The sequence below is a fragment of the Balaenoptera borealis genome, assembly GCF_965194805.1.
Source record: "Balaenoptera borealis genome assembly, chromosome: 5".
NCBI lineage: Eukaryota > Metazoa > Chordata > Mammalia > Artiodactyla > Balaenopteridae > Balaenoptera > Balaenoptera borealis.
The window spans coordinates 70,945,903-70,970,985 of NC_138862.1; the positions used below are offsets into that span (position 1 = coordinate 70,945,903).

Genomic DNA, 25,083 nt, shown 5'->3' on the forward strand with positions numbered 1-25,083 from the left:
ACAACACTTAAATCAACTATACTTCAATAAAATATGTTTTAAAAATGTGCCCTGTGAAAGACCTTCTTAAGAAGATGTAGCTTATCATAGCTACAGGCTGAGAGAAAATGTCTGCAAACCATGTATCTGACAAAGGTCTTGTATTTAAAATACATGAAGAACTCTCAAATCTCAAAAGTTAAAAAAAAAACATTCTGATTAAAAAATGAGCAAAAGACATGTACAGACAACAAATAAGTACACACAAAGACGTTTAATATCATTAGCCATTAGAGAATGCAAATTAAAACTACAGTAAGATATCACTATACACCTATCAAAATGGCTAAAATAAATAGCAATAATAACAAATGCTGGCAAGGATGCAGAAAATCTCTTACATTGCTGATGGGAATGTAATATGATACACCACACTGAAAAACAGTTTGGAAGTTTCTTATAAAACTAAATATGGCCTCCCATTCAACCCAGGAAGCTCACTCTTGGGCATTTATCTCAGAGAACTATACATAAAATCCTGAACATGAATGTTCATAACCACTTTATTATTAATAGCAAAATACTGAATATACCAAAAGCCCTTCAACAGCTGAATGGTTACACAAAGTATGTATTAATATACCATTATAAACCATTCTTGAAAAGACAAAACTATAGAGATGGAAAATATGTCACCAGGGGACAGGGAGGGATTTTGGGGTAGGGTGCAAATATAAACGGTAGCAAGAGGGCTTTTCTTTGCGGTGATGGAATAGTTCTGTATCTTCGCTGTTGTGGTAGTTACATGAATTTATATATAGGAGAAAATCACACAGAACTATAAACACACAAATGAATTAGGATTGAAAAATGGTGAGAACTGATTAAGTTTGGCAATTCAGATAACAGTAGTGTACTAATGTCAATTTCCTAATTTTGATGTCTTATTCGAGCTTTAGAAGATGTCACCATTGGGGGGAAGCTGGGTAAAGTATACACAGGACTCTACTATTTTTGCAACTTCCTTTGAGTCTATAATTATTTCAAAATAAAGTTTTTTTTTTTAATTATGTGAGATGGGAAATAGAGGGCAGAGATGCAGATGAAACAAGACTGTCTGTTAATTGCTAACTGTTGAGGCTAGGTCACTGGTATATAGAGGTTCCTAATACTATTGTATTTTTCATATTAAAAGGTTAACAAAAATATAAGATGCTGTATATCAAAATATTAACAGCAGCTTCTTCCAGTTAGTGATTTTACTCTTCTTTTTGCTAATATGCATTTTAAATTTTTTCTATAAAATAAATGTCTTATATAAAACAATTTTTGAAGAAATCTTTGCTCATAGTCTTTTGTCCTACTTGTTTTTCTCATTTTTAAAAAGCAGCACCACAGAAAAAAATTTTAAACTTAAAAAGAACTCCACTGATACTTCTTTCTGACAATACAGCACTTAATTTGAAATACCCAATTTAAATCTAAATACCCAATTTATATTTCATCCAATTACATTTCACCTGAAAGTTCCAATATCTTTTTCTAAAATTAACCGAAAGGATCCTGCTAGAATAGATTTACAATCAGCACAATAACTGACCATTATAGTGATCCTCACAAAACAGAACAGATGTCTAAGTTCAAGACACCCTAAGACATTTTAACAATTCCAGTTGGGTTTGCATTTGCATGTTGCCTACGGTATCATAATTAACTTCCAATTGTTTTGTTTTTAAATTGTATGTGGTCTTTTTTAATTTTTCAAACTTTTTTTTAAAAAAGCAGATGCTGAAAAGGTTATAATGGTTACAAAACCATGCTGAAGAATTCAACAATGTGCGAATCTGAAAAAAGTAACAATAATTTAGTGGATACTGAGATTCCCATGATGCAATTTTTAAAATTTTAGCTTATTTAAATTTATCAAGCAAAAATGATAAAATACCATTTCCCTCAGTAATAATTAAAATTAATTTTAATTAAGTAAATTAAAATTAAATTATAATAGAAATAACGAAACCTGAACTCCACGTTATCTGTAGGACCTCGGGGTAAGTCACAATCTCTCTGAAACTCTGTTTCCTTATCTACATACTGAAAGAGTTATACTTGTGTTTCGTTGTTGTTGTTGTTTTTGTTTTTGGCCACACCACACAGCTTGCGGGATCCTAGTTCCCCAACCAGGGATCGAACCCGCTCCCCTGGCAGTGAAAGCACGGAGTCCTAACCACTGGACCGCCAGGGAAGAGTTATACTTGTTAATCTTCCAGCTCCAAAATCCTATGTACTGATGCTCTAAAATATACTTCATGACCTTTTACCCATGATCATTCTAACGACAACTCTGAGAAAAGATTTATAACCGATGTGATATAGAGATGCCAATTACATTACAAATAACTTTCATAGGTAGAATATTATTCTCAACAGTTAAATCGGGGCTTCTCAACATCAACACTACTGACTCTTTGCACTGGATGATTCTTTGTTGTGGGGGTTACCATGCGCATTGTAGGATGTTTAGCATCTACACACTAGATACCAATAGAATCCCCCCAGCGTGACAACCAAATACGTCTCCAGACATTGCCAAAACCACCTCTCGTGGAGAATCACTGTATTAGATTAAAAATTTCCAGGGTTCTTTGGAGATGGGAAGGACAAAGAAGAGAAAATGTTTTTGTGACATAGGAGGAAAGGCATAAGAAAGGCTAGGAATGAACAAAACAAATTGTAGCTAAAGTCGTGATAATAATGAAAACAGCAGTATATAAAGCAGAGGAGAAAATTCACAGGTATTCCATCTGTACCTCTGTAACCATCTTCAATAAAGAGGGCCAAAGGTTTTTTAATCAGAAATTAATGAAATTAACATAATTCCTCTTCTCCCTAGCTTTTGTGAGGCTAAACATTCTCAAGTTACCCACTAACTTGTTTTTCAGTGTATTCTTCAAACACTGAAAATACCCACATGAAAAACACATCCCCCCACAGTTAAATACAATAAGCATCTGTTTTAATCAAATGTAAATGTGCTACAAAATGCCATGAAAAGTAACACTGAGGAATATCCTCAAGTCCTTTATGTATTTAAAGAAAAGCCGAAGACATTCAGTGTGGAGAAACTATATACATCTAAATGCTACAACGTTCACACATTCACTTTCTGACTCTTTTAACACTCACTATAAAATCAACTCAGCCATATTTTCCACCAAACAGACAAATACCCAGTTTCCTTAGTCTATTCTTGGATAGGTCACCAGACTGGGAATAAGAGACCCAGAGTCTATTCCCAGCTGCAAACAGACTGGTAATCTCAAGCAAATTATTCACTCAGGTTAAGGTTCTACACCCATTTCACGCTGACAATACTGAAAATCTGCCCAGAAACAAGCACTGAGAAACCCAGGACTTCCTTCTGCACCCAAAGGACAACTGCAAACGTATTTTTAGATTTCTTAAATCTAAAAATCTGAATAGGATTTTATTTATAGCAACATTTAACATACTTGAAATTTCAAAACTGTGTGGTGCCTTTACCAACTGCCCTTCATAAAATTAATAAGAAACGCTCTGTTTTTAATCACGCCATGCCCAATTGTGTAAAACTCTATATGCAAACTACACAAATCATAATTATGTATAACAAAAAAAGCTGTTTTTAATTCAAGCTCTTGGGAAGGGCTTTAACTTTTGCATTTCCTAACTATCTAGTTTTTAGTCTGCTACACAAGTAGCTCTTTCCTGGCACTGTAATCAGTGCTTCACAAAGTCTGGAGAGCCAAAGTTTGCCCTTACAGACTAATTCTGGAAAGGCCTTAGGGCTGATCTTACCACTAAACACGCAGGTTTTAGTAGCGCCAATATACGGATACAAGCGTACATTTTCTGCTCTTGATACCAAGTAAAAAAAACTGTCTAGTAGACCTAAGTTACCCGTCTGACCTTTTCGCACACCATAAAACTGTAAACACAATACAGTCCAATATAAGATTTGAAAAAAACAGGGTTAGGACGGAAAGGAGGGTGTCAATTAACGTTCGTCGGCTCCTGCTGTCAGCCAGACACTTGTTAGGCGCCGAGAAGCCACTCACAAAGTTTGCCATCTCGCTGGGGGAAGGGGCCCCGACCGCGCCGCGGGCCCCGACCCGGAAGACGGGTGTCTGGAAGGCCCCACCGCCCGCCGTGGCCCGGGCGCGCCAGCCACCCCGGCAGGAAAAACCCCAGCTTCTCGGCGCTCCTCCGCCGCCTCCCTGCACACAGGCGCACTCACGCACGCGCGCGCACACTCACACACGTACACACAACAAAAGGAAGCCGTGCGAGCCGCGTGCGGAGGTTTGCTCCGGCGCTCAGGGAAGCCCCTCCTCCCGGCCCCCATCGCGCCGCGCGGGGCCTGCTCACTTGCTGGAGCGCCCCCCGAGGGCCCGTGGGTGCACGGATCCCCGCGGCCCGCGGCCCACCGGACCGGCCCCGCCCGGCTCGGCTCTGCTCGGCCGCGTTCGCGGGCAGCTGCGGCGGCTCTGGGCCCACCACCCGCGCAGCTCCGCCCGCCGCCGAGCCGAGCGCCGGCAAAATCCCGCCCGGGAGGGCCTGGGCTCCCAACCGGAGGGCTCCCTACTTGCCGGGTTTCTCAAGAAATAAAACGATTACACTTAATTATCCTTGGTAAAATTCCTCCCTACGTACCGTGGGATATTTAAGTCCCGTTCCTTACCGAACCACTATCAAAAGTAGTATCCAACACAACACTCCTTACAATAAGAAATCTCTTTCAGTAACCTCTTCTTTAATCCTTCCTCTTCCTCTTACTTTTCTACACCTTAGTTTACTCATTTTAGTTTTCTCTTGCCTTCCTGTTTTCAACCTATGAGACACATTTTCCTAAAAGAATAATCTTCCCTAAACCGTCTTTCCAATTTTACCCTTTTGAAATTTACTTTTCTAATAGTAACAAGATTTCTCGTAAATCCCTTCCATTACACCTCCCACTTTATACAAAACCTTTCCACAAGTAACTTCTATCATTTTATCAGCATCTACCAAATCAATTCATAAATAACTTTCTCAAATACTGCATTTTTTGTTTGTTCCTGCATTCCCTCAAAGCTAACACTCTCCAACTTAACACACACGTTTGCTCCAAATTGCCCTCAAATTTTGTGAACCTATTCCAGAGAGGCCACCAAGTCACTGAAAAATCTATTTCCTAAACATACCCCAATAACTTAATGATCTTTCCAAATATTCTCTACCAATTCATTTGAATCACTCTTAACAAGACTACCATACATTTCCCCAAAGACTCTAATTACAGAACCTAATCAGATTAACACATTATCTCTACCATTATATGTATCTACACATGCAGGTGTATATATGTATGTGTTGACAAGTATATAGGGGACCCTGCAAAACATCAAGTGTGTATTTCATTCTAATCCCTTATATATTGGCTCCTCTCAAATTTACAAGGAAAACTCCTTCACAGCAACCAAGATTTTCAAGCATCCATCCCGTCTTGTGTAGTCATTTATCTATGTTAAATTAACGTATCATTTTAAAACATACTGTCTCCACTTCTACAATAATCATTCCTCACACCTTCCTTAAGATATCCATCATTAGTCTAACCCACACAATCCACTCAAATATTCAGAATATCCCCCACTCGCCCAGGCCTAGCTATGTCTAAGGCAGGTCCTAGAAACAATTCTAGACTATTGGCAGATTACAGCAAAGTTGTGAATTGAATAAAGCAACATCCCTGGGCTGTCTCAGGCCTTCAAAGCTCTGGGTGGTCTCCATAGGTCCTTCATTATTTAATTTGGTGATTGACTAAATGTAGAAATAAAGGAAGAGAAAATAAAAAAAAAAAAAAGATGAATGACCCAGGGCTAGATTTTGGAACTAATTCTGAAGCAAAGCTGCAATAGGACGGAAAACCAATACTATATATTTTGTGCTTTGTCGTATTTTTCTCACTGCCACTAAATAAGCTCTCTCTCGGAAACGTGAAAGAATATCAAAAACCCTGATCTGAACAGGGAGGGTCAGAAAGTATTCTTTGCTCAGAGGTTGAAAGAGTTCATTTATCATGTGAAGAATATAATGCAAATACTAAGGATTTGAAGCATACAGTATTTTTCCCTTAATGGTTTAAAATGCCAGTTGCTAGAACCACAGTGAGGCACTAGTGGAGAATCTCTAAAAGCAGTTAGGTGAGCATTTGAGAGTCAAGTCTTTCATAGTACAAGGGAAAAGTTGCCAGAAGACAAAGTCTGACAAAAATCAATGCTACTATGTAACTGGACAAGCAAAAGTTCCATAGCAGAGACAAAGCCAATGGATAAGAGGCCTGGTCTAGGTCTTAAACACCATCAATGGAAGATGATGAAGGTTTCAAGCCCTGAGGTGGTAATGCTGAAGACTTAAAACAAAACAGGGACTTTCCTGGTGGCACAGTGGTTAAGAATCCGCCTGCCAACGCAGGGGACACAGGTTCGAGCCCTGGTCTGGTAAGATCCCACATGCCATGGAGCAACTAAGCCCGTGCGCCACAACTACTGAGCCTGCGCTCTAGAGCCTGTGAGCCACAACTACTGAAGCCCACGCACCTAGAGCCCGTGCTCTGCAACAAGAGAAGCCACCGCAAAGAGAAGCCCGCGCACCACAACGAAGAGTAGCCCCTGCTCGCTGCAACTAGAGAAAGCCCGCACGCAGCGACGAAGACCCAACGCAGCCAAAACTAAATTAATTAATTAAAAAGAATAAAATAAAACAAAACAAAAAAAGAAGCAATGTTTCAGTTTTAGCTCTCTTTTGGTTTTGGAATTGGCATGACAGCTCCTTTAGAAAGGTTCAATAAACGATAAATAACTAGAAATAAGAAAGCATATTTAGAACCGTATACCTATATAGATAATAAATGAAATGAAAAAACAGAGCAGGCCACCCTCCTAAGAACACTAAGAAATATATGAGATAAAAGTCATAGCCAAAAGAAAAAAGAAAAAAAACTACAGAAGCCATTTTAGATCCCTTAGGACATCTCCTTTTACCATCCACCCCATTCTTTCCACTTTTTACCTGAACCTCTTTACATATACAAGTTATCACCACACAATTTTTGCAAACAAAGTTTGATGTGGTTTTGAGGCACTCAAGTAGAGATCAAAGATCTCAATGTTTCTATCATTCATGTTATTTTTTTAAAAAGTTATGCATGACATACTATCACCTTTATAATAACGTCAAGCATAGCAAGGATTGTCCTTACATGCACAGAGATGGAATAGGGTCCTGGCATTGTTTCCTAGGTAGCATTATGTTTTCTCCATATTTTCTCTGTTACAAGCTACTCACTGTCCTCTTCGGCTTACTCTTATTCCTATTCAGGGCAACTCCAACCTCCTCATTCATTTCTATCCATTTACTAGCTCCTATCAGCTTATCCATGTTCTACTGTCAACAAACTGCCCCAAGTCTTTTGCCTTTCATATTAGTACACCTCCACCTCACCATTTTTTTTCTTTCATTGTCTCATTTCTAATCCACGAATATCTCTCAGTTGAATTTATCTCGGTATACTACACATGAATGGAAATGATTTTGCAAGTATAATTTATTTATAAAAAATTTAAAGAACTGGTGAATGTAACAAATCCATCTTTTTATCTCCATCACCATGCCACAACAACAATTCAATCACTATCACCTCTTGTCTGGATACCTCCTCATCTTATCTCAAGCTTGGCTTTTCCTCAACAACCTGCTTCTCAGGACTTAGCTATCCATTCTCCTACTCCTTCAGCTTGATAAAAGCACCAACTGCTTCTTCTTGTTCCACAAGGCCACTCCCGCTGCTCTTCTATCACTAAAAAAAATCTCTTTGCAGTTCCCATTACTCACTTAAACCATTCCATCTGCAACATCTACCAGGTTCCAGAATCCTTCCCACCTTCCTTCCCCAAAGACTTCAATTCTACTTTGTCCCATATTCAGTCATTATCCTCAGTGACTGAGGTGCTGAAGAACTGCACGCTGACCTTCCTCAACTCCTAAAACCTTCATCTGCACTTCAGCCACCCACACATATATACTGAAAACAGATCATCAATTGGAAGTGCTGTACCACTAGGATTGTAACTTCAGAGATCTTTTATTTTTTTTTTTAACCACAACTACTTTATTTTCTAGGTCTACACCTGCTCTTCACCTCCTTCTGGCTTCACTTATCTCCCTACACAGTTTAAATTTGTCCATCAGCCATTTTAATACTGCCCTCTCCGGAATATCATGACCTCCCATTTACATTCACCATGCATCTCCCCAAAGAGAGAGAATCTTCACCATCTGTTTTTTCCACACCCACACACTAGGTGTTAAGCGCCACCAGAAACCTATGAAATCTTCTACAACTGACTTATTCTAAATACAACTCTCCATCACATTGACTAATCCAAATCAGTTTCACATTTAAGTTCTTAATCTCATCAAATACTCGATCTCTTCCATAAAATTCCCTCAGATCACAACTTCTCCACCTGTAATCAAATCTCCTTTATAGCTTCTAAAATGCTGTATCTTTTCATCCATCTGTTGCTTCTTGCCTTCAGTTTTGGAAAAAGAGTTGTTCCTCCTTCCTAAAATAAACTTAATACAGTTCCTATAGCCGATGCTTCCATATTCTCCCAACCCACTTAGCCCTTTAACCCTATGCACTCTGGTCTCCAAATTGCTCTCTTGAAGACCAAAAAACAATTCCATGACCAAATCCTATGACCCACCACCCAAGTTCTTATCCTCTCTTTGGCAATGACACTTGAACTACCTCCTTTGATTTACATCACTGTAACACATGATTCTACTCTGGTCTCTGTAGTTGCTTCTTCTGTCTCCAGTGACTTCTAGTCCTCTTCTTAGCCCAAAGAGTGGGTATTTTTCCCAAGTTCTGTCCTGGAGCTATCTCCAATCCTCTCCCCCTCAGGGTTTCATCCCTTACCACTGTTTCTACATTTTCTATCCTCATATGGGTATCTTCCCCCACAGCTCCCCAAAATAATTTTTAAACCATCACCTTCTGCTACAATCTAATTTATTCCTGAGAAATTAGAATACATAATTATTGCTTTTAAACTAAATTCTTCAATTACTGCTTCAATTAACACCTCAATCATTAATCCAGATAATTTTACAGCCATCAGCGCCCTACCAAACCCAGAATTAGTAGCTTCAATTACCGACTCTATGTACACGTTCCCAAATCTCCACTGGAACTCTTTCCTCAGCTGAAGCCAAAATTTTTAACTCTAGCTAGATAACTCTCCTTAGATACTTCCACTGGTGCCTCACATACTGGTCAATGTGTCTTAAAACCAAAGTAGCCATTCTTCCCCACCAAAATGGTTCTGCCAATGGATCCAATAATTTCTTTTAATGGCACCACCATTCTCACAGTCACCCAAACTAAATGTCCTGGAGTTTCCCTTAACTTTTCTTTTTCTCTTTTTCTTCACTGTTTCCCAAAAGCCCATATGCCATCAAATCCTTCAATTCTTTCTTTGAAATATTTCTTACATCAATCCCTTTCCTTTTATTCCCACTACCACTATCCCAACTTAGATTCTCAATACTTCACACTTCTGTCATAATCTTCTCGTTACTAGGTTCTCCTCATTGCAAAAAACAGAGAAACAAACAAAACAGGTCACCAGATTAGTATTCTTAAACCCACTCAGAAATCATCAGTGGCTCTCCACTACAAACTGAGTCAAGTTAAAACTCTTTATACTTCCAAAAAGTAGGAACTACTCAATTTTCCAACAATCATGGAATGGATAAATACATTGTGGTATATTCACATAATGAACCCCACAGAGCAATGAAAAAGAATGAACTACTGCTGCACATATCATGGATGAATTTCACAGACATATGGTAAGCACAGGAAACCAGACACAGAAGTATGATTCCACTAATATGAAATTCAAAAACGTACAAAACTAGTCTGTGTGATAGAGGTCAGAATAGTAGTTACTTTTGGTTGAAGGAGACATCACCTTGGAGGGGACACATGAGGAAACCTTCTGGGATGTTGGGAATGTTCTTTGTATTGAACTGGGTGGTGATTACATCAATGTAAACCTAAAAGAAAAAATTAACCTGTACTCTTAAGATTTGAGCATTCTTTTTTTTTTTGAATCTTTATTGTTTTTTTTATACAGTAGGTTCTTATTAGTTATCTGTTTTATACATATTAGTGTATATATGTCAATCCCAATCTCCCAATTCATCCCACCACCACCACCACCCCACCCCCTCCACTTTCCCCCCTTGGAGAGCATTCTGTATAAGTTATTTCTCAACAAATTTTTAAAAACCAGTTTGGTCTGGATTTTTAGATGTCTACTTTACAGCTTTATTTTCTCCTCCATTCATCAACATGAACTCTAAATTCCAGCTAACGTAGACCACCAACCCCTCAGCATATCCAGAATTTTTCTCACTGTCACTCATATCACTCCTTCCTCTTGGAATGCCAACCCTCATCATCATGCCTACTATAATCCTATTTATCCTTTAAGCTCTAAGCTACATACCAATTCGTCCACAAAGTTGAACCTGCCATAGTACTTCTGCCAGACAGGTGTGTACACATTTTTGTCCCTGGATAAGCTCCTGAAGAATATGAACATGTTTATGTCGTATATAAATGTGTATCCTTCATACTGTCTACCTGCCTACAACAGAACCTTGCACACAGTAAGTATACAAAAATATTTCCTGAATTAATAAATCCTGGCGGACCATCAAAAGCACCCTCCAATCTTTTTTTTTCTTTTTTTTTTTTAATTTATTTATTTATTTATTTATTTTTGGCTGTGTTGGGTCTTCGTTTCTGGGCGAGGGCTTTCTCTAGTTGTGGCAAGCGGGGGCCACTCTTCATCGTGGTGCGCGGGCCTCTCACTATCGCGGCCTCTCTTGTTGCGGGACACAGGCTCCAGACGCGCAGGCTCAGTAGTTGTGGCTCACGGGCCCAGTTGCTCCGCGGCATGTGGGATCCTCCCAGACCAGGGCTCGAACCCGTGTCCCCTGCATTGGCAGGCAGATTCTCAACCACTGTGCCACCAGGGAAGCCCAGCACCCTCCAATCTAAACCCTCCTTCTCAAACCTATCTATCGCTGTCTTCACTCACTATGCATTCCTCACCTTACATATTTAATCATTCAGCAAACAACTGAGGACCTACTACATGCAAGAAACTGTAACTATCTATTCTAATGTACCCTACCAAACTACCCAAAGATGTAACCCAATTCAGCTGCTGCCTTTTGACTCTTTCCCCAACTCTAATTTTCTAGTCATCTTCCCCTCCTCTCTCTGTCCAGTCACATCCCACCCCCTCATTTCTAATCCTCCTGCTATCAAACTAATTCAAGCCCTTCTTAGTTTCTCCTGTAGCCTCCTAACTGGGCTTCTCACCTGCAATCATACTCTACCACCACACTGCCCGCAATCTATCCTGTATGGTATAGCTATTGTCAGATTAAGGTATCTAGTATACAGTCCTTGGTTCAATTCTCTACTCAAAAAAAGTTCAGTAGCTCTATGCATGCTTTAAATCCTAGACTAACATATTTTAATCCTCACAGCAACCCTTGCCAGAAGGTATAATGATTATCAATTTCCTGATGAGAAAACTGAGGTTCAGGAAGGAAGTAATTCTCTCCATAATCATAGTGGAGGTAAACAGTAGAAGGGACAAAACTAAAACCCAGCTTGTTTGCTTACCAAGCACAACACTATGTTACATCAAATACAAACTACTTAGCTTAGCTTTCAAGGCCATCCATTTTCAACCCAACCCCAACTGAGCCTTCCTACCTTATATCAAAGTATGCCCTATTCATGAACTCTGTGTTCCAAACTACAGGTTATGATCAATTATTTAGTTCATCATGAAATCAGTTTAATGAGTGACAGCCATCTTTTCTTTTTTTCTTTTTAGCCAAACAATAATAGAAAACATAGAGTGCATCCAACATGGTAAGGACAGTTATTGTTATTGAAACCTTTTGTTTTATACATATACACAAACATTCATACATGCCTATGTTAGGTGAAGATACGACATGTTTTCCTTACTGTGGATCATAGTAAAAAAATTAAAACCAACTCACTATTCCTCACATCTCCTTGGCTTCTCACCTCCATGCTTTTGCTTTTGCTAATCCCTTGGGTTGGAATGCTCTTTCTAATAATTTCTGCCAGTCAGAATCCTGTCCATCCCTTCAAAGACTAGCTAAAATGCCACTTCCATGCTACTAAATGCAGTCCCAGGTTTTCCCCTAATCAAATGTTTTTTCCCACCTTTTAACTTAAGTAACATTATTTTTCTCATAATACATTTGTGATCACAGTGTAGTTATTTGTGCTCAAGTCCAGCCCCTCTATTAGAATCTAAATCCCAAAGGATGTATCCCTGATTGCATCTAACAGTGCTTTTGCACATAACAAATGTGCATTACCTGCTGACTAAAAAAACTCATCCCATTATTTTCTGAAACCTCAGTTATAAATCAACATCATAAATAATTTCCACTACATTCCAAACTTCTGAAACTCTCATCCTTCAAACAGTCTTACCATCTTCCTCCCACAATTAGCCATTTCCAATAATCCTCTACCTTCAATCTTCCCTTGCTTTCCTCTAACCATAACCTGTCATATATCAATAACCTTTTTCTTCTTTCAGAATCATACTTTCCATCAAATAACACCTTTCCTTCTCCAATGCTTATCTTCCACTTTATTCTTAGTTCTCTAACATCCATAATGATAGGTCTTATATTCTTTAAACAGATATTTCTTTCATTTTCTCTTCAACTAGACTTCAATTATTTCAATTCATCTATGGTATACATATTTTTGTCAGCCCCATTAAACCCTTTGTAGAAAAAGGCAGGTTATGAATAAATAAATTGAAACAAAACATATAGATAATTTAGATAAATTACCTCAGATACTTTCTCATTCATTCATTTATTCAACAAGCACGTGTCTACTGGACACATGTCCTCAATTCTCTTGTCTATTCTATTCTGTAATTCAGAAAGCAACTTTGAGAAAAGCATGCAGGAAACAGAGCCGAGTTGACTCATACTCTTCACTCACAGAGACCAAGTCATTTGTGGGGTACAGGCTCAAAAAAGGAAAAACTACAAGTTATACTAGACATAGATGGAAATAGAGCACCCCCCCCCACCAGTTGTTTCAGGGGGCTCAAAATCTACCCAGCAAAGGTGAATTTGAAAAGGAACCAACCAGTAGGAGTAGCTAAAATGAAACAGGCAGAAAGCCTTCAGACAAAAATAGATCCAGACTCTAGGTTCATTCTAGGGCTGCAAGAGAAATTTGGAGCAATTTAGTTCCTGTCCTGAGATCCCTAAGAAATCCTTTCACATATCCAGCTAAAGTACGGTACACTTAAATCCTTTCCCCAAACCTTAGCCAATGCTCATTTCTCCATTCTCTGAACTCCTACAGCACTTACTGTCTGTAAAACTCATGTGGGAACTTAATCATAAACTACCTTGTTCACAGTAATGAACTGTTAACAAACAGAGCCAGAACTTATTTACGTATTAAAATCAGTGTGGTCCTCTTTAAAACAGTCACCTTGGGAGGCTACCACTTACTTATTTATTCACTCCATCTATCCAACCATCTGATGCATTTAACCAAAATTCATCTAGTACCTAACTAATTACATGTGAAGCTATTGCCACTGTTCAAAATATTTCCAAATTCCTCTTCGGGAGTACTTTCCAAAGTTAGTTAATAAGTCAATCAAGAAAATCATCCCCATTTCTATGACTAACTAAATTTAAACCAAAACTATTCTTTATTCACACTACTTGATACTGACAGATCTTCAACATTTCTAAAAATCAAATCTTTCAAACTAAAAAGATTTGTCCCCAATGAGACCATTCAGAATAACATTATGCCTTGTATTATTTGTAACTGTGCCATCCTAGAGGGATTATGAACTCCTAGAGAATAGGGACCATGTTTTACTCACCTTTATAGACTCCCTCCCCTCAAGAGCACACAATAGATACTCAATATATAAGTAAACTGTATATAATGTGCTAGACGATAAATCAGAAAAGGTGTTCTAAAAATGTTTTGAACACTAGTACTGAAAGTGACTACCAAAATACAAAAATCCTCATCTGGAGGTACTGTATACTTTTGATACTTGTTTTAAAAAATCAATTTTCTGAAAGAACTGAGGATTGTGGGAGAGAATGGAGGATTGTGGGAGAGAAACAATTGTGGGAGGGAAAGAACTGTGGAATATAATAGGGAATTTGGAGAAAGAATGGGTAATTTTGTAAAAGAAGGGGTAATTTTGTGAAAGAAGGGGTAATTGTGATAGAGTGGCAAGAAAGGGAATTTGGGGATACATGCGGAATTGTAAGAGAGATGGAGATTCTGGGAGGAAAAAGAATAGTGGAAGGGACAGGGAATTTTAGGAAAGAATGGAGGATTGTGGGGAAAACGCAGACTGTGGGAGAGCCAGGGAACTGTGGGAAAAAAGAGGAAAAAATCAATTTTCTGAAATCTTACACTGTTATAGAATTACTTCACAAATGTCTTTCTCCCCCTAAAAGAATAAAAATACCATAAATTCCTTGAGGGAAGAAACTTCACCTAACACTTTTTTATTATCCTAAAAACGAATTAAATCAGACAGAATCTTAAAACAGCTAAAGATCTCTAAACAGTCATTTAGGCCTAAGGTAAGAAAATCCAAATTAAACCACCCCGAGCTCCAGACCAGATTTACTCAGATTAAACTAGCCTCAGATTAGAAGAGAACCTTTGGTCCCACCCATTAGGTGTTTCTGCAGGATGGTTCCAGTCCCATTTTAATCCATTCTGCCTTCCCTTATATCTAAAGGCCTTCCCCAGTCAGATATCCCTTTGTCGTTCACTCTCTCAAATACATACACACACAATTTTGTCTGCAATACCTCCATAGTGCTCAGCAATTCCACACAGTCCCACCACCATCAGTAACGGTGAACACTACTTTCTATCAAACATTCAACAAGTACTTACTAAGCACTTAAGAATCAAGCTGGGGGGCTTCCCTGGTGGCGCAGTGGTTAAGAATCTGCCTGCCAATGCAGGGGACACAGGTTCGAGCCCTGGGCCGGGAAGATCCCACATGCCGCGGAGCAACTAAGCCCATGCGTCACAACTACTGAGCCTGCGCCCTAGAGCCCGCGAGCCACAACTACTGAGCCCACGTGCCACAACTACTGAAGCCCGTGGTGCCTAGACCCCGTGCTCCACAACAAGAGAAGCCACCACAATGAGAAGCCCGCGCACCGCAACAAAAGAGTAGCCCCCGCTCACCACAACTAGAGAAAGCCCGCGCACAGCAACGAAGACCCAACGCAGCCAAAAATAAATAAATAAAATAAATTAATTAAAAAAAAATTTTTTAAAAAGAATCAAGCTGGGACTTCCCTGGTGGTGCAGTGGTTAAGAATCCGCCTGCCAATGCAGGGGACACGGGTTCGATCCCTGGTCCAGGAAGATCCCACATGCCACAGAGCAACTAAGCCCATGCGCCACAACTACTGAGCCCGTGTGCCACAACTACTGAAGCCCATTAGCCTAGAGCCCACGCTCTGCAACAAGAGGAGCCATCACAATGAGAGAGCCTGAGCACCGCAAGGAAGAGTAGCCCCCGCTCGCCACAACTACAGAAAGCCCACACGCAGCAACGAAGACCCAACACAGCCAAACATTAATTAATTAATTAATTAATTAATTAATTAATTGAAAGAAACAAGCTGTTGTGAGTTTCCCCAGAGATTAAAGAAAGTCTCAGATCTAGAGCAGGTTACAATCTAGCTACCATTTGCAAAACAAAGAGAAATAATTCCCATAAACTAATATAAGATTTAGCACTATATAATCAACATATGAGTGCTATTCTTATTCAAAGTAAGGAAGATTCTCAAGAGGTGGGGTTACTTAAACAAGACTCTTGAAAAGAGGAGCAACATCTTTCTTTCTATACGCCCAATATCTGTCACCCTGACTCAGGGACGTTGTACCTCATACTAAATTTCAAAAACCAGTATTTTATGAATCTATCATAATACATGAGCAGCATGCTCTTTTCCACCATATTCCCAACTTACTAGTGACTTAAATATGCTAATTTCCTTAAAGACTGCCACAAATCTGTCTCACCACTGTAAAAATCTCCTTCACAGTCAACTATATCCAAATGTCCTCAGAATTCTTTACCTTTTCTTCAGCCTCCCACAAAATTATCACCATCTCCATCATACCCTGTCCCTCATCCTCCTCTCCCTCTTATCAAATTTCCCCATCCCTCCCTCTCTCCTCCACAAAGAAGAAACACATATTCACACCAATCCATTCCTTCCTAAACATAAGAACTGCCACAGAAGCCTGGAAAGAACAATCAAGGATCATTTTAATCCATTCCCAGATTCCCCACACTAAAACTCTCCTGAAGACCGTCAAAGAATTCTGCACAGTTGACCTGGTAACTACTTCCAAGATGAACAACTATCACTGCCAAGCAACTCCTCCTCATCTCTAACCAGCAACACTTATGCTGCAAAGATGCTATTTCCTACAACCTAGTCTTTCCTAAAGGTCCATCCATCAAACTTCCCTTAATCATCTCACCCAGTTTTTCCAGTCTAATTTTAAATGTTTTTCTTTAAGAATATTAAAGATATAAAGATATCAATTAAAAAGCTAAAATAATAACTATCAAAGTTTGAAAAGGAGAAAAGGTATAATGACAGTGACACAAATCCTTTCCACTCATAGTAAGAAGTCTCTTGACTCCTTTTTTAACATCATTTTGATCAATCAAGAAATAAGAGTACATGCATATTACTTGGAGACCTAGAGAAAAGCATGATAAGAACTATAAAAAGTAATGATTAAAAGTAGTCTCTGGAAAGTGGGACTGCAATGGACAGGTGAGACAGGGGTTATTGCTTTTCATTATAAGCTCCCTCAGGACAATTTTTTAAATTATGTACATGTATAATTTCATATAATTTCAAGGAGAGAAAAATAATGATATACTTTATTTAAATCCATTAAACTTACAAAAATTAAAAGAACTGATAATATACAGTGCCAAAGAGGGGAAGGAAAACAGACTTTCTCATACTATGATGACAATAAAAATGGGTACATGCTACTATGTAATATATTGAAGCCCTTAAAAAGAACAAATAACTCCAAATGTACTGACATGGAAAGTTTTCCAGATCTTTTAAAAATAATCCTGGATTATTTCTATAAGAAAAATTTTAATAAAAGCCCTTATCTACTCAAATGCTAAATTATTCTCCTTTAGAGTTATTTGCTGAAAGAATGAATGACTGAATTTTCCCATCCCTCCCCCAAATTTCTGTCTTCGCGTTTAATCCCTCCACCCTCTATATCCATAAAAGGGTTTTTCATACTACCCTCTCTTCAGTTTAATTAATTAACATATAACAACATAATGTGTATATAGTCTTTCTTAATAATATAAAAGGTGACTAATTTTCAGATACATTTTAAGGGTATGGTTCTAGCCCAGAGTTCCCTCTTCAAAATCCAGTCCGGTGTGAGCTCAGCAAATCCAACAGCCTGGGTACATTTCCTGATAGGGAAATGCTAGTACTCCCTCCAACCTGGCTCTAGAATCATCCAGTCTCTTCAGGTTCTCCTAGACCTCAAAACAACCAGTCCTGACCTCCTTGCAACTTAAGACCAAAACAGATATCCTAATCCTCCATTCTGCAGGCCCACACTTTGTAGGCTGATGCATTTTCTTCAATACCACCATGCCTCAGTGAGAGTATCCATTCAGGAACAGTGAATGGCAAAAGATCTCCCACCAGCCCCAGGGTTATGGAACCAATCCAGTCAGTTAGACTAACGTGAGCTACAAATCGAGTCTCCAAAGAAGGGCCACCAAGCATGAATTCTCCCCACCATTAATTATAACCCTGTGTACTGCAACCCAAGCTGCATAATATGGCAACAGTTATCTTGGACCAGATAAGCTGGGCAGTGAAGAAGAAAACCGCCAAGTCAAGTAATTTCCATTCCAGCATCTGCCAGCATAGAGTTCACCCAGCCTCTGGTAAGTGATAATATTTCAAAATTGCTAAAATCTAAACTCCATGGCCTAGAGAATTCCTGTAGGCCAGGCATTTTCTTAAGGTCTGCTTCAGAGATTCTCATATTCACTGGTGCAGGTCTAAAATGTCTCAGACCAAACGACAGACTAAGGTCTTAATTCTCAGTGACCCCAACCACTGCCGGTACCCGCACTTACCGGATGTCATCTACAGAAGAGCCCAAACAGGTTCGGAACTAGGCCATCCTGGCCCATCTGGAATAACTCTTTAGTCCTTGGGCCAACACTTAACTAATTCTGCTACATCTGTCTATTCTATCATGCATTCTCTTCATATTCTCCAGTATTTAGCACTCCCTCTTGCTTCAAACCTACCCTTTCTTTTCAGGGAAACTCCTTATATCCCTTCTTTTCTTTCCTTAGAAACGCTTCAGTTCTTTCCACAACGAAATACCTAATGTATCTGCACAATGAACACCCCCCCCAGAATCCTCAAGACTCCTCCACAGCCACCCCCTGCATTCCTCCACCTACCCGGCATCTTTCCCTCCGGCCTCTCTCCTAGTGCACGCTCCCACTACGTTTCCTGCAAGGATTCTCTTTTCTCCAACCCCTGCCCTTCCCTTCTCCCAAAGAACACATTCAGGCAGCAACAGTGACTGAGGCCTGCGGTGCATAAAGCACTGCACCAGGCACGGTGATCAGAGACCTGGTGTCTTCCTAAGCTTTTCACACCCACACCCAGCACCCTCTGGCCACCCTGTGCAACCATCCCACCTCCTTCCCTACCTCTGACACCCCCCTCGGGCCTCGGAGGCCGCCTTCTCGCTTCAGCCACCCCCGTCATTATCCTTTCTCAACCCCCCAACCCACCATCCGCGCCCTGCTTCCTCCCGTCCCCCAGCCAGCTCCTGCGTTTCCCTCGGCCTCGGCCGGTCCCCTGGCCACCCTCGGCCTCGCCACGGCCCGCTCCCCCCGGGTCAGGCCGTTACCGCCGCGCGCTCCCCCCGCGCGCCGCCCCCTCCCCCTCCCTCCCCCGGGCCCGGGCCTGCCAGGCCGAGCGCTTTACCGCGGGCGGGTGCCGAGTCGCGCGGTCACCGATTGCAGACGGCGGCAGCTTCAACCTTTCTAGGGGTCTTAAGAGGAGGGGAAGGGGGGAGGGGGGAGAACTTTTGCTGTGGCAGCTTCGGCAACAGCTCCCACCCCTGCGCCTTTCTCCTCTTCCTCCCCCTCCTCCTCCTCCTCTTCCTCCTTCTCTTCCTCCTCCCAGAGCAGTAGAGACGCAGACATGCCGCGGCTAGAGCGCCGCCGCGGTCGCCGCCACTGCCGGCGCGGTGCATTGTGGGAAGCCCCGCACACGGTGAAGCGCTCGGCGGCGCCGGCCCTCCCTGGGCCGGGGACCAGGCTGGGAAGACCCAGCGTGGCTTCGATTCCGGCGCCTGCGTGTCACCAGCCCAGTGTGGCCGGGGAAGCTGGCCCTGAGCCGCGGGGTCCCTTCGGGCTGGGCCTGGGAGGAAAGCAATTTGAAAAAGATCAGAACTGAGGAAATGTCTATGAGACGGGGGTCCGCCTTCAGCTTTAATCAGTGCTTATCGCTCTGAGAAGTGGAGGACTCGGTGGCCGGGTGCATTTCAGGCTCGGGGCAAAGGAAGGGAAGGGGACCTAAGTGAAAGGTTATCTTTCAGAATTTTTTGGCTTTTTCGTTTCTCCTCTCTTCCCCAGTCCTCTTCCCTGTGACCTCCAGTCGTTGACCACCAGCACGCCAAATGCTACCTTTTCCGAAAGCGGCAACACAGCGCTCTTGAAACTAGCAAACCCGGTTAAGTGCCTGCAACCATATGCAGGGTGTGAGCACAGAGAAAGATCAAGAAATACGGCCCTGGACCCTGTTGCGCAAGGTCTTACATGGTATTTCCCCCTCACTTCACCTGGGGCCCAAACCTTCTCGGTCTGTATGGCAAAAGACATGGTTATGGTCTGTGTGGAACTAGAATTGCACAATTAATGTCTCAACACTTGGAGGCCCTTTAAGTGACCTTAGCCAAACCGTGACCTCCTTAATGGTGCCTTCATTCAACTAACATTTATTGGGCGCCCTGAGGTGCTTATGCATACTGCGATGGCTTACAATTACTCATCTTTGTGTCCGCACCCTAGCACAAGGTCAGCCATGTAACATAGATGCTCAGTGAATGTTGAGTGATTATGAGCATCAGAAACGTACCATGGGATGAAACACCTTCATTAAGATTTCTTCGTAATAGTCTGAAGATTTATTTAGCATCTCTCTGCAATACTTAAACATAACCTCTGAGAGGCGAGGGAAAGGAAAGGCATTAAAATATCTATATAACCATTTCTGGAGTTCTCCTTCCCTTATCCACACCCACCTTCCCACCCCTTGCCAACTGAATCTTCATTTGAATAGTGCTTTTTGGCAAAACTCCAAATTCCTGCATTATGCACTTGTGATGGCACTGAATTAGATTAGTGTCTGCAAGGTTAATGTTCCCCCAGGCATTAACCTTAGTAAATTGTGATGCCTGTTTAGAAATAGCAGAAGCCCAGAGGTTCAGCTTAATTTAGACACGGGTAACCAAGAAGATCAAGGGTAAACTACAGCTCCACAATCACCTCTCCATGTGCTTTCTCCATTAAAAAATATAAATTTTAATAAGATGACAGTGCATATTCTGAATGCTAATTGCAACAAAACATCGATACAAGCTAGAGCAAGGGACAGTTATCTGGAGGACAGCCTTCTGGCAACTTCTAGCATCTGCAATGGCATCAAATTCAGATGTTAAAAAAAAAAACACCTGACAGCAAAGAGGCAGACTCTGAATATTAGGTAATAGGAAAACTAATAACTGAAAAGGGTTGAAGTCCTGGAGATTACACCCAGTGGGCTGAGATTGATTGGTTTATCATCAGGAATAGATCTAGTTCTCTGCTCAGCACCATAACTAAGAAACAATAGAGGAACAACTGTCTTAACATGGTCAGAATAAAGAGCACTAAAGAGGTAGTGACAGCAGAAGTGATGACTGGGAGCAAGTTTAAGCCTCTGGTAGGTTAAACTTCTGGAAATATTTCTCAGGCCCAGTTTGCCTCCTTCATGCTCCTCTTGCTCACCTCCCCAACACCAGTCCTAGGCATTCAGCCTACTTTCCTTTATTTTTTTTAATTTTTATTTTGAAATAAAGATTCACAAGAAATTGCAAAAAATAGTACAGTATCCCATTTACCCTTCACCCAGGTTCCCCCCAATGGCAATATCTTATAAAGTTTTAGTAAGATATCAAAACCAGGAAATTGACAATGATACATTATCATTAACTAGACTACAGAACTTAGTTTTTACCATTTTTTTAAAAACATTTGTGTGTGTGTGTGCACACGAAATTTTATTCCAGGTATCATTTGTGTAACCACTACAACCAGGATATGAAACTGTTCCATCATCACAAAAAAACTCCCTCATGCCACCTACCTTTTTGTATTCACAAATCTACCTCCCCTTCTAACCCCCCTACTCTATCCTTGCCCCATAGTAAGCACTAACCTGTTTTTCATTTCTGTAGTTTTGTCATTTCAAGAATGTTATATAAACGGAATCATAGAGCATGTAAACTTTTGATGTTTTTACCTAAACATAATGCCCTTGAGTCCCATCCCTGTTGTGACAGGTATCAAACATTCATTGCTTTTTTTTTTTTTTTAAATCATCAACAATTTTTATTTTATTTTATTTTTTTTAACAGGCAGTAAGTCTTTTTTTTTTTTTTAATTTATTTATTTATGGCTGTGTTGGGTCTTCGTTTCCGTGCGAGGGCTTTCTCTAGTTGTGGCAAGTGGGGGCCACTCTTCATCGCGGTGCGCGGGCCTCTCACTATCGCGGCCTCTCTTGTTGCAGAGCACAGGCTCCAGACGCGCAGGCTCAGTAGTTGTGGCTCACGGGCTCAGCTGCTCTGCGGCATGTGGGATCTTCCAAGACCAGGGCTCGAACCCGTGTCCCCTGCATTGGCAGGCAGATTCTTAACCACTGCGCCACCAGGGAAGCCCACATTCATTCCTTTTGATTGCTGAGTAGTATTCCATTGTATGGATGTACCAAGATTTGTTCATCCATTCCCCAGGTGAGGTACATATGGGTTGTTTCCAATCTTTTTACTATTACAAATAAAACTACTATGAAAATTTGTGTACAGGTTTTTGTGTGAACTTAAATTTTCATTTCTCTGGAATAAATACCTAGATTATGATTGATGGGTCATATGGTAAGTGCATATTTAATTTTTGAAGAAACTGCCAAACTATTTTCCAGAGTGGCTACATCATTTTACATTCCCGCCAACAATGTATGAGAGATCCAGTCTCTCCCCATCCTCACCAGCACTTGGTATTATCACTCTTCTTTATTTTAGCTATTTTAATAATGTAGTGGTATCTCATTGTGGTTCTCTCCCTTTTAAAAAGAGGTTCTCTCTCCCCATAGCTGGTTCCTACATAGGATGCATGCTATCTCTCTAACTCCTACTTTCCATGTGTGTTTTTAAACAAGCTCACAGGCCCCATTTGTTGAAGGATTTCATTACATATAACTGCAGAGAAACACAACTCTTGCTTTACAAGCTATAACTTTACAACTCAAGGTATAAAGTTTCTTGAAACATTAAGTACGTATAGCTTATGTCTTTTTTTGACACCCTTTTTTGAGACGGCTCCAGGAAACATCTGTTAAGCAGGTGTAGAAATTTCTTTTGGGAAGTGGTACACATAAGCTGCTCAGGATGCGGTGCACAGGTGGCAAAATTAAATGCCTAACTAGCCAAGCAGGTAACATAAATAGGTGAAGCAGGTCAGATGTAAAGATAACTGACAGTGAAAGGGACAGTAAAGAGCCAGACAGCTCAAGCCAGTCTAAAGGGCGTAGACACTACTCATTTCCAAGTGAGAATGTGAAGAACCGGAAATCAAGAGGAATCAGGAATCTGAACTTTGGGGTGAACTCTCCCTAATATTAATGATGACAAGTAACATTTAAATGACTTTAAAACAGGAAAGCATGTTAGACAAAACATGTCTGTGGGTCAGGTTCAGCCTACAGCCACCAGTCTATCTTATCTGATTAGGCCTAACCTGTGGAAGGCTGGCACCACTGCTCCAACTGGTGGGATTTCCAGGGCTTCTTTCCTCTCCTCTGGCTCTGGAATGGGTTCTCTTCAGTCTTGGCCCTCTGGCTTCTTTAGGAGAGGAATGTACTTCCATCTCTCGTCCCCGAAGACTTCACCAGGTCTTCAGAACCTCCTGTATTAACCATCTTCCAAGCTTCCTGGACTTCTCAGGCTCAGGAGGATGTGGAAGTACTATGTTCTCTACCCGTGTGGTTGCCTGAAACATGAGCCATTTGTCAAGGCTGCTTCTACCTTAAGGAGAAAGTTGGCTTTTTTGCAAAGCTCTAAATTCATAGACTTGTCAGAGATAGGTCCACAGGAGCCTGATCCACTCTATCTTGTCATTCCCACTCCACCCAGAGAAACATGGCTTTTCCCATTCCTGTGGGCCATCTTTTCGTGGGACACCTCTCCCTCAGTTTCTGCTTCAGATCTGAAGGGCACTTCCAGATCACTGATATATTCTAAAACTAATGACCAAAATGTGGAAACAACTCAAGCATCCATCAAGAGATGAACAGATAAAGAATATGTGGTATATACATACAATGGAACCTTTCTTTTTTTTCATTTTTATTGGAGTATAATTGCTTTACAATGTTGTGTTTTAGTTTCTGCTGTACAACAAAGTGAATCAGCTATATGTATACATATATCCCCATATCTCCTCCCTCTGGAGCCTCCCTCCCACCCTCCCTATCCCACCCCTCTAGGTGGTCACAAAGCACCAAGTTGATCTCCCTGTGCTATGCAGCAGCTTCCCACTAGCCATCCATTTTACATTTGATAGTGTATATATGTCAATGCTACTCTCTCACTTCATCCCAGCTTCCCCTTCCCCCCCACCTCCATGTCCTCAAGTCCATTCTCTACGTCTACATCTTTATTCCTGCCCTGCCACTAGGTTCACCAGTACCATTTTCTTAGTTTCCATGTATGTGCATTAGCATATGGTATTTGCTTTTCTCTTTTGACTTACTTCACTCTGTATGACAGACTCTAGGTCGATCCACCTCATTACAAATAACTCAATTTTGTTCCTTTTTATGGCTGAGTAATATTCCATTGTATATATGTGCCACATCTTCTTTACCATACAATGGAATCTTATTGAGCGTTTATTTTTTTTATAAATTTGTTTTATTATTATTATTATTATTTTTGGCGGCATTGGGTCTTCATTGCTGCACGTGGGCTTTTCTCTAGTTGCAGAGAGCAGGGCTACTATTTGTTGAGGTGCGCAGGCTTCTCGTTGCGGTGACTTCTCTTGTTGTGGAGCACACGCTCTAGGTGCGCAGGCTTCAGTAGATGTGGCACATGGGCTCAGTAGTTGTGGCTTGCAGGCTCTAGAGCGCAGGCTCGGTAGTTGTGGTGCACAGGCTTAGTTGCTCCACGGCATGTGGGATCTTCCCAGACCAGGGCTCGAACCTGTGTCCCCTGCATTGGCAGGCAGATTCTTAACCACTGCGCCACCAGAGAAGTCCTTATTCAGCCTTTAAAAGGAAGGAAATCCTGCCATTTGTAACAACATGGATGAACCTGGAGGACATCATGCTAAGTGAAATAAGCCCAACAGAGAAAGACAAACACTGCATGATTCTACTTGTATGAGGTATCCAAAATAGTCAAACCCATAGAAGCAGAGAATACAATAGTGGTTACTAGAGGCTGGAGGGGTGGGGGGCAGGGGAAATGGGGTATTGCTAGTCAAT

General features: G+C 41.0%; 1 protein-coding gene across 7 annotated transcripts in view; it reads right to left on the reverse strand.

Annotated features, from left to right (window-relative positions):
* Positions 1-19,497, reverse strand: part of ZNF148 (zinc finger protein 148) — a 127,850-nt gene extending 108,353 nt beyond the window's left edge. For 2 of the 7 annotated variants that reach the window (XM_082392321.1, XM_082392320.1), the window contains exon 1: positions 19,264-19,497. The gene's annotated coding sequence lies outside the window, so the exon portion shown is untranslated. Of the gene's footprint in view, positions 1-4,076; positions 4,280-10,021; positions 10,129-18,392; positions 18,953-19,263 lie in introns of those variants that run through there. The other 5 variants (XM_082392327.1, XM_082392323.1, XM_082392326.1 and 2 more) reach the window with 4 other exon arrangements.
* Positions 19,498-25,083: the final 5,586 nt, after the last annotated feature.